The sequence below is a fragment of the Cenococcum geophilum genome (genome assembly GCF_001692895.1).
Source record: "Cenococcum geophilum 1.58 unplaced genomic scaffold K441scaffold_7, whole genome shotgun sequence".
Classification (NCBI taxonomy): domain Eukaryota; kingdom Fungi; phylum Ascomycota; class Dothideomycetes; order Gloniales; family Gloniaceae; genus Cenococcum; species Cenococcum geophilum.
Window position 1 is genome coordinate 2759550 of NW_027137565.1, and position 15482 is coordinate 2775031.

Here is a 15482-nt window from a genome sequence, read left to right on the forward strand (position 1 = left end):
AGGGGGCTTACAGTGGCTGGAGAATATCCGCGAAGTTGCGGAGCTACATACCACGGTTGCCACTGGCCGGACAATTGTAGAAAGGGTAGGCGTAAACAAGGAGCAGGTCTAATTATAGACCTCTGGCAACTTCGGGACTTCAGCAAAGCGTATGTAACCTCTTCGGGGCACTTATACGTCTGGTCTTCGAAATAAAGATTACGCCACTTTAATAGCAGCGTATCATAACTATCGTTATCACGAGGTATGTAATGTAATTAGTCTCGATATCAGGGCGTCGCACCTTCTGCGGATGTGGAAGATATCTTTACTTCAACTAAAATCATACACCATCACTCTCGGTGTTATGGGGAATAATAACCACTTTGATCATAATGCCAAAACCGCCGTCAAAGCCGAAGCCGCATTTCTTGTCATCGCACTAATTGATGATATTATCACCAAATTGGATATAGAAGTATTTCTTTGCTTCGTTAGCCAGCCCTAAAACCTAGCAAATTTCTTATCTCAGTGTCACGGAACCCGACCGCAGGGGCCTCTATAGGAGAACCCCGTGCTCTCGCGTACACCTCGCGTACAGCTTATGTCAGCTACGCGAGGGTATATCACCTCCTTACGCCCTCGACCCTTACGATCGATCGCGCAACGTCTTATAGACTCCCTGAATACATACGCTTTATAGCCATTGCCCGCGTTCCGTAACATTACGTTGCGCCTTTTTCTTTACTAACGCTTAGCCTATAACCAATTCTATATCTCTACGATACTATAAACGCTGCCAGAAGCAGCGTGTCTATAAGTTACCTTACTTTATACTTTTAAAGAATTAATAATAGTAAAACAAAATTCCTTACTAGCTACTATATTAAACTTAAAGAACAACCTAATACCTATATTAAAACTACGACACCAATCAGTCCCAGAAGGATTTGATTTATTAGCCCTAGCCTTAACCCCTAAAGGGAAGCCTAATAGCTTAAAAGACTATAATAACTATAAGGGGGACATTAATAATATTTTATCCTTTATTAACTATATAACCACAGATAAATAAGCTAAAGGGCTACTACCTATTAAGATTAAGATATAAGACGCTAAGATATTTATAAAAATAGTAGTATAAGAACCTAATAAATACTACCGCCTTTTATAGAACTACTATCTAAAGCTTATATAAGCTAAGATATATACTGCCTAAGATTATAATATTATCTAAGACCTATAAGCTTGTAAGGCGCTTACTAACAACACACGCTAAGAGATTAAAGATAACCTCCACGCGTCTAAATACGACGTCTAACGATTAAAGAAGGCCGAAATTATACTTATTACTATAGTTACCAAAAAAGAGGGTATAATTAAATACCTATAATCTTAGCTTAATAAGCATATTTGTAATAATACTAGATACCTCTCTACTGCATATAACGCCACCTAAGTCTTTACGCCCCTGGTAACCTTACCTACTTAACGCTTAATAAAAGGTTAGCGCTAAGCAGCTTTACCTAATAGGAACCCCTACTATAGTAGCAGCGATAATAAAAGCCATAATAATTAAACCTAAACTACTACTATAGGGTCTAATATACGCTACCCTAATCCCCTAATTTTTAAGGGTAACCGTAAGAAATATAGTTACTAGAAGATATAAACCTATAAGAAACTAACCTAGAGCGCCTACCTTTTCCCCATAAAAGATACTAAGATTAGCTATATTATTAGATAAATAAAGGGTATCCCGTTTAATAGGCTTTTTACTTAATAGGAGACTAGCAGTCTTTAAAAGTAGTAGTCCTACTAGGAAGTCCTTAATAACTTTAACTAAATATACCGCGACTATAACCTAATAGCTACTAGTTAAGCTAAACTACGCGCCCTAAAGATAAGTCCTACTAAATTATTTAACAAGTTCTATATTAAATTCTAGAAATATACTAAAGTCCTCGCCTAAGACAACGCTAAAGACTAAAAAGATCTCCTTAAAAAAGTCACTTATCGCCTTAGTTACGCAGCCGCTAGCTATAACTATAATAACATTTATAATATAGTAGCAGCCCTATAGAAGATTAAATAATGGCTAAACTAAATTACTACTGTAAACCCCTACCTAAAGACCTCCCTATAAAAGCCCTCTAGACCTATTAAACTACTGACGCTTACTACCCTAAGTAATACCACTAGTCCTAATATTAACCTCTCCATACCAGCCTTCCCGAAGAAGCTACTAGGTAAAGAGCGTAAGCTACTTTAAAAGCTAAGGCGTTGCTATAAATGCCGTTAAGAAGGCTAGTATAGCTATAGCCTAAACTACCTAATAGCTAGGTTTAGCAGCCGCTATTAAATACCTAACCCTATACCCCGGACACTAAATATATTACTATATACCGCTACTATATAAGATAAAGATATAGTAATGGTAGTAGAATTAAACGCGGAAGTGGAAAACGTAAAGTCCTAGCCCTAAGTTGTAGGTTAGGACACTCCGACAATAGAGGGATTTATATATTAGCTTATTTAATAAATAGCTTAGTAAGAATAGAAGAATAAAAGCAAATAGTCTTACCTATAGAGGGAACTACCGCTAAGAAATAATATAAAACCCGTTTTATAATTAACTATAAAGCTACTAATAAATTTATAGATACCTAATTCGTGCGCACTTATAACCTACCTACCTTACCCCTTACTAAAGCCCGCGCCCTATAACTCGCTAACGGTAGTTATACTATATAAAAGATTACCTATATAGTATAACTCTACCTAAATATAAACGGATACCAGGAGGAGCTCTAGGCCTATATTACACCACTTATAAATTACCCTATTATCCTTAGAATAAACTAGCTTAAATAATATAACCCTACTATTAACTAGCAAAAGAGAGAAGTAACCTTTAACTCTAAATACTGTAGAGAGACTTGCCTAGGGCACAGCCTAGCCGCCTTTATCTACTCCCTAGGATATTAACCTAAGGAAACCCTTATTACCCCACCTATAACCAACTGCCACTATATAAGCGCTGCGGCCTTCTACCGCATAGCATGTAGGAAAGGCTAAACCGTTGCTATAGCCTCCTAATTATAACTATATAAGCTTAATAAAGATTAAGACTATATCCTCTATAGTAACAGGATAGATATAGTTAACCTTTTAGAAAATAATGCCCCCGTAAAACTCTACGGACTTTTACCCTTAGACTTTAAGAAGTTTATAAAGCTTAAAAAAGGACTTACTAACGAGGAACTCCGCAAGCTCCTCCCTAAGAGATACTATAACTTTATTAACGTATGCTTATAAAAGAGCGTAGATATACTACCCCTATATTAACCTAACGACTATACCATTAATATTAAATAAGGAAAAACGCTACCCTATAAGAGACCCTACTTAATATTAAAAGATGAACTCCTAGTTATTAAAAAGTATATCGACAAGTACCTTAATAAAGGGTTTATTCGTCCTAGCATATCCCTAGCAGCCGCTCCTATCCTCCTTACTAAAAAGCTAAAAGGAGGTATTTAATTCTACGTTAACTATAGAGGACTTAATGCTATTATAATTAAGAACTAATACCCTATACCATGTCACAGTGCTACAATGAAGTAGACTGAATAACTACGTTGTGGTATAAAGAGGAGAAGAAGGTGGAAAGGGGGTATTGTATATAAATAGTAGGGCCGGCCGCCAAGTCGCTAGTGGTGGGCCAGCTAATAGTAGGGAATAGTACGAGACAGTATAAAACAGTATGCGTTAGGTCAGTGCCGTAATAATACTCCTCTCCCCTAGACGGTTTGGTCCCCAAACTAAATAGATAACTTAAAAATAGGCAGTATACGGGGTTGCCTATTTTCTACCGCAAAGATATTAGTTCCGCTTACTGCCCTTAACCAAGCTAATGGCGATTTTCTATACCGGGCATAGAAAATCCTAATTAGTTAGTTTAGTGAGTAAGGTTAGCAGAACTCTACACCGCCACCTAAATCGGTCCGTGTGGCGTTTCTTGGCGAGAATTTGGCTAATTAGATAACTTTAACCGCCAGTTGAAGTTCCATAACATCTTAACCACCATAAATTTTAATGCGGTGGTTGGCCGCGACCTTAGCGTGACTTTTCCTTATCTTATACCCAGTCTAGGGGTCCTAGCTTCTTAGGGTGTTACTTATAAAAGCGCTATATAGCTTGTTCGCAACCCTTTAGGTCTTCCTCTAGCTGCTAGGTTATATCCTTATAATATTTCTATTTAATCTCATAAGTTAGGCCCTAGGGGTCTTCGTCGTATATATTAAGGATTTTCTTAAACTCCCATTTGTCTTCTATATTGCCGTCATTATCTCTCTCTACTACTTGTCCTTATATATTACGGCGCTCTACAGTATTAATATTTGCTTGGCTAAGGATCTCTTTAGCAGCCTAGAGGCGGACCTTAGATATATAAAAGGATTTATTTACTTAGATGTAGTCTAGAAGGTCTACTATGACTGCCCCTTAGTATACTACGAGTACAGGGTATAGGCCGTCCCATTTGTCATCCTATTTCTTCTTAGGTCTATTTATCTTTATATTTTCTAAGCTAACTATAACTATATCACCTTCGTAGAATAACGCGCTCTTATCCCTATGGGTATTAGTATTGTCTTTATAGCGTTGCTATAAAATTCAGGCTAGGGCCTTAAGCTGTGTTAATATCCGCTTAAAGCGGTTGGCTATAGAGTCTGCGTAGAAGAACTCCTTCTTTGCTTATGCTGATAGTATTAGTAAGTAGGGGCCAGTAGGCTTAATTCCGAGGCGAGGGTTAAAGCTATAATTTGTAAAAAATAGGGAGATGCCTGTGCTCTTGTTAATTTAGTTATTTATAGTAAACTTGGTAAGCAACAGGTAGTTAACCTAATTATTTTATATAAAGCTAATAAAAGCATAAAGGTATTTATTTACGGCGGCGTTAATAATTTTAGTTTAGCCGTCCGTTTTTAGGTACTAGGCTAAGCTTAGTCGCAAGGTTATCTTAAGGCGTTTACTTAGTTATCGCTAGAAGTTGCTAACAAATTATATACCGTAATTAGAGATAATCGTACTTAGTGCACTGTGGAGCTTATATACGTTATTAATAAAGCTATTAACTAACTCCTCTATTAAGAGTCCTGTTACTAAAACAAGGTGTTATATTTTAGTTAGGCGGTCTATAATAACAAGGATATATTTATATGCCTTACTATAGCATTAGTATACTGGCAGCGTTATAATATAGTTAATTAAGATATTAGTTTATGGGCGGGTAGGTAATTCTAGTGGCTTTAGGAAACCGGGCGGGGTAGAATAGGGGGTCTTAGTGCGAAAGTATAGGGCACAGTCTTTAACAAAGGTAGCCGTGAACTAGGAGATTTCTGGCCACCAGTATGTTTGGTTTAAGAGGTTAAGAATTTTAACCCGGCTGGGGTAACTAATGGGGCCGCTGCTATAAGAGTAATAGGTAACTTCTAGGCGAAGGTCTAGGGCGTTAGGGATAAAGAGATGTTAGCGAAAGTAAATCTGTCCGTCAACGATACTATATTCTAACTTATTATAACGAAGTAATTTCCTAATTTTCTTTGGCTAATGGCGAGCTTTTTAATTACATAGGGCTGCTACTATATCTCTTATAAGTTTATTCTCCTGGTATTCTAGCCGAATTAACTCATTTAGTGACTTTTTAGCTATTTTGGGGTCTAGAGCGGCTACAAACTCCGCGTTATTAGAGTTACGGGACTTATATAATAATTCTTTTAAGATTATAGGGTTAACTTTCTAGGGCGGTATAACGACTTAGGCTTAGTAGCGGAGGCGTTTATTATTAGCGTCCTTAGGCCTTATTTCTAGTAGCCGGCTTAGGGCGTTAAGGAGCGTGGCTTTGCTATTAGGTCTATATATAATTACAAAATTAAATTATAAAAGGAACTCTACCTACTGGATTTAGTGCTAGTTTAGCTGCTTAGTAGTTATAAACGTCTATAGGTTCTTGTAGTTGGTAATAATTTTAAATAGCTTCTTAGTCCCTTGTAGCTTAGGACGCTATTCCTCTAAAGCCTTAATAATAGCTAGGAGTTCTTTATCGTAGATCTTATAATTATATTCTAGCGTGGAGTACTTTATAGAGAAGAATGCGACCGGTCTTAATTTTCCGTTATTATTATACTAGGAAAGGACTCCGCCGGAAGCCTAATTTAATACATCTATCTCTACTACTGTTTTCTTTATATAGTTATAGTATGCTAATACTGGTGCTGAAGTAAAGGCTCCCTTAAGGGCCTTAAACGATTTAGCTTATTCTAGTCCCTATAGCCATCCAATATCCTTCTTTAGAAGTTTTATTATAGGTATAGCAATAGCAAAGTAGCCTTAGATAAATCGTTAGTAGAAGTTCGCGAAGCCAAGAAATTATTATAGTTCTTTAATTAATGTCGGGTCCTTTTATTCCTGTAAGGCCTATATCTTCTTAGGGTCCATAGTTATACCATTAGTTAAGATAATTAAGCCAAAGTATTTTGTTTTAGTAGAGTAGAACTTAGACTTATTAATATTAATCTAAAGTCCAGCATTGCCGAGTCTTTAGATGACTTTATTTATATACTTAGTGTGCTTGGCGCGTGTTTTAGAAAAGACAAGGACGTTGTTAAGGTAGGCAGTGTAGTAGTTATTAAGGGCGTTATATAGAATATGGTTAATATAGTTTTAGAATATAGCGGGTGCGTTATAGAGGCCAAATAGTATAACTAGTATCTTATAGAGTCCGAACCGGGTAATAAATGCTATAAGCCACTTATAGCCCTCTATAATCCGGATCCAGTTAAACGTAGTAATTATATTAAGTTTAGTAAAGTACTTAGCGCTATAAAGTGCGTCAAGTGTCTTATAGATTAGTAGCAGTAGGTATCAATTCTTAATAGTGACTATATTTAGGCCTTGGTAGTTATAGCAGATTTATATACCGCCGCTAGGCTTAGTAGCGAGGAGGAGTGGTACGGTAGCTGGTGAAGTTAATTTACGAATAAAACTCTTATCTAGTATCTTATTAATCCACTTCTTTACATACCTAAGTTTAGTAGGTGAGAGTGGTCTATTTTTATAGTATAGGGCCTAGTTTCCGGGGGTAATCTTAATTTTATGGTCCTATGGTCGGTAAGGGGGCAGCTTATCTATATTTTTAGGGAGAAAGTGCTTAATATATTTACTAAACTCCTTTAGTAGGCGTTATAGAATGTCTTTACGGGTTAATCCTGGTTTGCCTTTTAGGAATTTTTTAATATTAGTGTCGACTATCTTCCAACGTAAAAGCTTGGGTTTAGTTTTTAGATTTATTTTAAGGAAGTTATAGAAATAGGGGGGGAGCGCTTTATAGGCTTCCTTTATTATATAGTCGCCTTCTACTAGCCGGCGGAAAGACCTTTCTAATAGGTTTGGTACTTCTATTAGGCCTATAGGCAGCTCTTTAAGCAGCTATTAGTGCTTATTTTGTTTAACTAGTTCTACTAGCTCCGCTATATAGATCCTTATTACCTTTATATCTTTTTGCTTATAGAACTAGGTAAAATTAATAGCATAGGTGCATTTAATATTGTCTAGGTTGGGGCATATCTGGCTCTCTGGTGCTATAGCTAGGCTAACATAGCTTAGTTGGCCCAGGGGGGCGGAAACAAGGCGGCGGCCCTATATAGTACGCGCGGGAGACGGGTGTAAGGTTAGGCGTTATAGTGGCGCGGTTTCTATTATTTAGGTCTTAGTAGTTCTATAGCTAATCCTTGCTATAACGCGAGCTGTAGTGTATGTATATAGTATATGGCTTAGTTCCAGGTATTAGGCTAGGCGGTTGGGGTTTAAATAGTGCCTAGGTTGGGGTTAGTTTTTTAGTAGTAGCGGCGTAAAGCGGACCTTCTTTCTTGGTCTCGGTAGGGCTGGCTAGCCTATTATTTTGGTCTTAAGTGCTAGGTTAGTCTAGTCTTCCACTATCTTATTTTTTTATAGCTATATAGGCTCCCCTTTATTAGGAACGTCTTCTACTATTAAGGCTTTATATATAGTTTTAGGCACTAGGCTTAGTAGTGCTAAGTGTTTATATAGGGCGTCCCTGCTAACGTCGGCTATCCCCTACAGGAGGTAGTGCCTAGAGTAGTAGTTTAAGTTAAAGTAGATCTTGAGTTTCCTGAAGCTGGGATAAGGCTCGTACTTCTAAAGCTAGGGCATACCTAGGATAATTAGGGTAGTAGGTGAGAGTTTAGTAACGAAAAAGAGTATAGCTTTAGTATAGAGGCCGATTAATATTTAGGTAGTAAAGTAGTCCATAATAAGCGAAGTTGGGATACTATCTGTAAGGCGTAGTAGCCTAGGTACTAGCAGCTTCTTAGTTATAATGTTATACTTTTTTACAATAGACTCTACGTTAGTAAATGCTATTATAGTACTACCAGAGTCTACTAGGCTTACTATATTAATATAAACTTGGGGGTATAGGTTACATAATAAGGAGAGTTGGGTTTAAATAAGGATTAATTTCTTGTTACTATTTACTGATCTAAAATTAAGTAGCAGTTTACTAATAGAAAGGACTGATTGATTTAGTAATAGGGACCTAATCTTCTCGTCTTCCTCCTTATATGGTTTAGACCCTTAAGCGCGACTTAGTCTAAGGGTTTGCCTTTTAACGACTAGGGTATAGGGCTGTCTTAGCGGGGTAGTCTAGTGTCCGTCTAGCTGGCGGTGTTTATCTCTGTTTTGGTTGGGGTATAAGAAGATAATACCTCGCTGATGACGTGGCTGTGTTCGTATTCGCTAGCGCGAAGTCGCCAATACTAGGTGTTGTTAATGGGTTGGGCTCCTATATAGGGCATGGTTTAAAGTAACTAAGCCGTAGGGTTAAAGGGGGGGGGTTGTCTACCGCGGCTATAATAGGCTCCGTGGTTACCGCGTCTATAATAGACTCCATAGTTGCCGCGTCCGCGGTTATTTATTCGCGTTATTTAATGGGGTGGTATTAGGACTGGGTTTACTATCTTAGTAGGGTTATAGGCATCCTTCTAGTGGCTAGGTAGGCTATAGGCAAGGCACAGTCTATTATTAACGCGGCGCTTACACTCCATGTCTAAGATTCTATTAAGGTCTATAGGTTCTCCAGTTACTACTAGGGTCGGGGTTAACATAGGGGCAGAGGCTTAGGTAGGTAGGCGGTGGTTAGCGTTCTTCTTAAGGTTGGCTTAGTATACATGGTTCGCGAGGTTCTTAGCGAATATATCCATCTGCTTGCTTTAACCTATATAGTCGCTGTTGTTGATTTTGTAGGCCAGTCTAAGTACCAGCTCTTCTATCTTTAGAGAGATGAACTTTTAGAATAGGTCCACCTTCTGTTTATCTGTCTTTTTAGCGCAGACTATTAGCTTATTAAGCTCTCCCTTCTAAGACTAGTAATTACGCTCGCCTTAGGGGAAATGGTTAAGCTTATTCTTTGCGACCTGGGTTATATTAAGGACCTTATAGTAGGTAGTAAGGTCTTTAAGCATATCTTCCTTAGTAGGCCATTTCCACGCAAATATGTTGTTTGGGTTCTTGTATATAAGCTCTAGGCCCTGCTTAATAAACTTATAGGCCTTATCCTCTAGTATATCTAAGATGTAAAGGATCTGGGACTAAACTATGTTAAAGTAGTCCTAGTCCCAGTTAAAGACTCCCTTAATCTTAATATGCCAGGTTTTGAAATTAGCTTATTATTCTAGCGGGGTGCCTTTTCCGCTAAATATTAGCGGGTCTTTAGATCTCCGTTTTTTCTACTAGGTTACTACCGTTGTTATAAGGGTTAATTGTTTTAGAACGGTAATAGTCTCTGCCTAGGAGTTAATAGTTCCTATTTAGAAAGCGATAAGGGCACTAAGGTTTTTATTAGCTTTTTTATTAGCAGTATTTGTATTATATATACACTATAGTCCTACTTTGATATTATTAAGGAACTCATTGGTATAGTTAATAAGGGTAAGGTAAGCTTTGCTAGGCTTAAAGGTCTTAGGGTATAGTGGGGAGCGGCGGATTATCCACGCGATATTGGGGTATGTCTCTATAAATAGGTCTATAAAAACGTCGTAGGGGTTCTAGGTTTCGGCCATTTCGGCGTTATTAGTGTCGCCCATTTAGGCGTTGGGTAAAAACTAAGGATTGTTCTAGGACTATGCTAGGGACGTGTTGGTTTTAGTAGAGGCGCGTGTAGGTCGCGATTGCTCTAGGGCGGAGGTTAATTGGCTAAGGTATAGGGAATTAGTGATCGCGATGGGGCGCAAATTGAAGATACTATAAACTGTCACAGTGCTGTAATAAAGTAGACTGAATAACTACGTTGTGGTATAAAGAGGGGAAGAAGGTGGAAAGGGGGTATTGTATATAAATAGTAGGGCCGGCCGCTAAGTCGCTAGTGGTGGGCTAGCCAATAGTAGGGAATAGTACGAGACAGTATGAAACAGTATGCGTCAGGTCAGTGCCGTGATATACCACTTATACGCAAGACCCTTAAACAGCTTAGCTAAGCCAAAATCTATACTAAACTTAATATTATCACCGCCTTTAACCGCCTTTAAATACGGGAAGGTAATAAATAGAAAACCGCATTTATATCGCGCTTTAGCCAATTTAAATATACTATTATGCCTTTTAGCGTATATAACGGCCTAGGCAGCTTCTAAAACTATATTAATAATATCTTACGGAACTACCTTAACAACTTCTGCTCCGCGTACCTGGATGATATACTTATTTATAATAATAACCCTTTTAAGTATACTAAGCACGTTTAAAAGGTCCCATAGCGCCTTAGAGACGTAGGACTTTATATTAATTTAAAGAAGTGCGAATTCTTAGTTATAGAAGTAAAATACCTTAGACTAATTATTACTACTAAGGGTGTCCGTATAGACCCTAAAAAAGTATATATAATTACTAGATAGTAAACCCCTACCTATATTAAGGACGTATAAGCCTTCCTTAGTTTTACTAACTTTTATTAAAAATTTATATATAACTTTTTAGGTATTATAGTATTACTTATAGCAATAATATAAATAAAGGGCTTTTCTATAAAAGGAAGAAAAACATATTTATGTTTTATCTAGACGCCTAAATATAAAAAGGCATTCTAAGACTTAAAAGATGCGTTTACTAAAGCACTTATCCTAGCTTACTTTATACCAGGACGATAACTCTATCTTAAGACTAACTCCTTAAACCACGTTAACGCGGACGTCCTTTCTTAGATAGGTAATAACGGTCTCCTCTACCTAGTTATATTCTACTCGTCTAAGCTTATACTATAAGAATATAACTACGAGATCTATAATAAGGAACTCCTCGTAATTATATAAGCGTTTAAGGAATTCTAACTAGAACTCTCCTTAGTAGAACCTAATTAGCCAACTAAGGTTCTTACGGATTATTGCAACCTTAAGTACTTTATAACTATAAAATAACTAAACTAACGCTAAGTATATTAGAATAAGTTCCTTTCTAGTTTTAACTTTAAAATCGCATATAGGCTAGGAGTATAAGGTACTAAGCCTAATAGCCTAACACGCCGTTCGTAAGACCTTCCTTAGTTAAAAGATAACCCTTATAATTAATTCTAATAATAAACAATCCTAAAAGCATAAAACTTAGCCCTAGGTATACTACCTAAGATAGAACTAACCGCCCCTTAGCTTTATACTATAGAACTAAAGTTACCTCCTAAAATTAACAAACTTATTACCATAGTATATAATACCCCTATTAACCCATTACTATATTAACTAATTGCCGTAAAGATTGCTGGCACCTATACACTACCTACTAACCTTTAAAGCTTAGGCTAGATTAATATAGTAGCCTTAGAAGTAAAAGAGAACAGGCTCTATTATAAAGGCCGTCTATTTATCCCCAACTTAGAAGACCTACAACGGCAACTAATTTAAATGGCCTATAACCTCTAATTAAGCGGCTACCTAGGTAAAAAAGGAACCTATAAGCTTCTTAGCCAATATTACTTTTGGCCTAAAATAATAGACTTAATTAAACGCTTTATAAGCGCCTACTATAGCTGTAAACATGCTAAAGTATTTTATATAAAGTACTAAGGACTGCTATACCCTCTATTAGTACCTATACAATAATAGGTAGATATCGCTATAGATTTCGTTATTAACCTACTACCTTATAAACGATATGGCCGAACTTATAAGAACATTCTTATAATAATATACTAACTTATAAAAGAACGCCACTACGTCCTAACTAAAGGCGTAGCCGTAAGTAACGTTGCCGACGCCTTTTTTTATAAAGTTTACTAACTATACGGGTTACCTAACTCTATTACGTCTAACTAAGGCATATAATTTAACTCTAATATATAGAGGCGGATCTACTAACGCCTTAGTATCTCTATTAAGATGTCTATATTCTTTTACTATAAAACTATAGAATAACTAGAAAACGCTAACGCTAGTATAAAGGCGTACTTACGATAGGTAGTCGCCTATAGTTAGGACGACTAAGTAGACTACCTTCCGCTAGGTAAATTCGCAGCAAATAACTATATCTTAGCCACTATAGGACTTACCCCATTCTTCGCAAATAAAGGATATTACCTATAATCTAGTATAGAGCCACCAGAGCCTATTAATAAGAAACTACTATATAGAAAACGCCTTAAGATGCTACTTGCTAATTAATATATAGACTGTATAAAAGACCTACTTAACTACTATAAAAGAGAGATAGCCTAGGCCTAAGCGAAATAAGCTTACTTCGCTAACTGCTATAGAATACCACCACCTAAGATACGTGTTGGCGACTAGGTATAGTTAGATATATATAATATCTCCATATAGAGACCTATAAAGTTACTTAATTATAAGAACCTTAGCCTTTACTAGATTAAATAAGTCATTAATAGAGGAGCTGTATACAAACTAGAGCTCCTATTTACCTTAGCCACCCGCGGAATATAGCCTATGTTTTACCTATAGCTACTATACCTTTACTAGCCTAACCCTCTACTAGAACAAATATAGCCTAAACCCCTATTAGTACTAATCCGAGATAAGAATAAAGACGAGAACCATAAGGAGTGGACTATTAAATAAATTATCGACTCTAAATACTTTAGCAAAGGTAGAGAACAGCGGCTCTACTATAAAGCTACCTATACAGGATTTAACATAGATTAGCCAGAATGGTAACTATAGGAAGATTTTAAAAACGCAAAAGATTTAATTAGCGATTTCTATTACGTAAACCTATAGAAACTAGGCCTAAGCAGAGATTTCGTACCTAATCCCCTATAGAAGCCGTTATAGCTAAATTGTTATATATTACCGTTATATAACTACTCCAATAAGATATTAAGGAACTTTAACCGCTGGTTGAAGTTATCTAATTAGTTAGATTTTAGACGCTAAGGAGAAGCTAACTAATTAGGATTTTCTATCCCTAGGATGGAAAATTGCTATTAGCTCGCTTACTATTAGCGCCTTAGTAATACCCTTACACCTTACTAAGTCCCTAACAGCCTCCTTCCCCTCTATAGCCTAGTACCTTTGTATAGTAGTAACCTATAAGCTTTAAGTCAGAAGTACCTATATAAGCCCATTACACCTATAACGATATTCCTTCTTCTAGATACCCTAAGTATTTCCCCCTATATATATATAGCAACTATAGCGTCGCCAGAGCTCCGCCTTAATAGGAAGGGGGGTAGTGTTACGGAACCTAACCGCAGGGGCCTCTATAGGAGAACCCCATACTCTTGCGTACACCTCGCGTATAGCTTATGTCAGCTACGCGAGGGTATATCACCTCCTTACGCCCTCAACCCTTACGATCGATCGCGCAACGTCTTATAGACTCCCCGAATACATACGCTTTGTAGCCATTACCCGCGTTCCGTAACACTTAGTAAGCGACTTAGACGGCAAACAAGATAGTAAATCTCACTAGTACTTAACTAGTATAGCTTTATATAAAACCCCTGCTAGCTTTATTTAACCCCTACTAGTATAAATTAACCCCTGTAGTTATAAGCGCTGTCTTATTTGCCGTCTAAGGGCCTTTAGTGCGAAAATGTATAAAGGTTAACTTAAGACTGGTATCTCTTTCCTACCTTTTCTAATGCCCTACTTTTACCCTAAATAACGTATTTTTAAAAATCTAATCGATTATATAACTAAAGCTATATTTTAAGAATATTTATATAAAAACCCTATAGTATAAAAGTAGGTTATTAAAATTATGGGTAGAAAGAAGCAGAGTGACTTTTTTGGGTCAACTAGCAATAAGTTTTAGATAAAAAATGCGACCGACTGCCTATATCTAATATTTTATATAATATAGCTACAACGTCGTTATTTAGTGCAATAGATAGAGAAGCTAAAGAGCTCCTACCTCGTAGTATTTTTATAATAACTAGACGTTATTAAAGGGTCGAGATACGGCAGTAAAAAAGGTAATTTTAACGCTGCATTGCTAGAGCCTCGCCTAGGCGCAATTTTGTCGCAAAATATTACAAAATTCTACGTAAATCTTACCCAGCTAATAGCTTTATATTTTAATAAAAATCTAATCAATTATAGAGGAGACTAGTCTAATTCGACTTGTTAGCTTATTAGGTTAAAAAGGTATTATTAGGGAGTTAAATATATAGGAGAGAGTGTCTCTTATACAAAATTGTGAAAATTGAAGTCGAGCCTCACCAAAGCTCGCACCATAGGCCCTTAGACGGCAGGGCAAACTTAAGGTCGGTAGATAGCTGATTGGTTAAAAAAAGGTGGCGTTTATTTAGGCGGAGACTAGTAACACTTTAGTATTAGTGAGTGCGCCTTAAGTTCTGCCCTTGCCGTCTGAGTCGCTTACTGAGATAACAAATTTCGCTAAATTTTCTTGTCATGTCACCTTTCGACCTACTCTACCATTCCCAGGCTTGTTCTTCTCTTTCATTCTTCTACACCGCCTCTTTACATCTCGTTGTAAATGCCTATTGATCTTGGCGACTAAACGGCATAAGTTCATGCCTTTTAAGTATTAAGCACGACCATTTTAACGTATTTCTACCTATTTTAGGTATAATTCTATATAGAAAGGGTATAAATCCGCGCAGTTTGATCGGCACGATCAGTACGCACTTACTGCGAGATGCAAAAAGGTGGTGTATTCCTCCTTCCTTTTTTGTTTTCTCAACTATGGGATCTTCGGTATAGCAAGATGCGCGATCTCCCAACACGCCGGCAAATAATAGGCTCCATTTGCTTAGCGCTACCCATTGTCGGTGGCTAGGCCCCCAGTGAAACCTTAGAGATTGGGTAGCCTTTATGATAGATCCATCTAATACGGCTCTGCACTCTGACGCGAAAATACAGGGGGCAATGACTCTCCGAGTCCCCGAGTCCCCACTCACCTTCACCCCTCCATTTGCCAAGCTTGGATGCGAACTCTGAAACATTAAAATAACC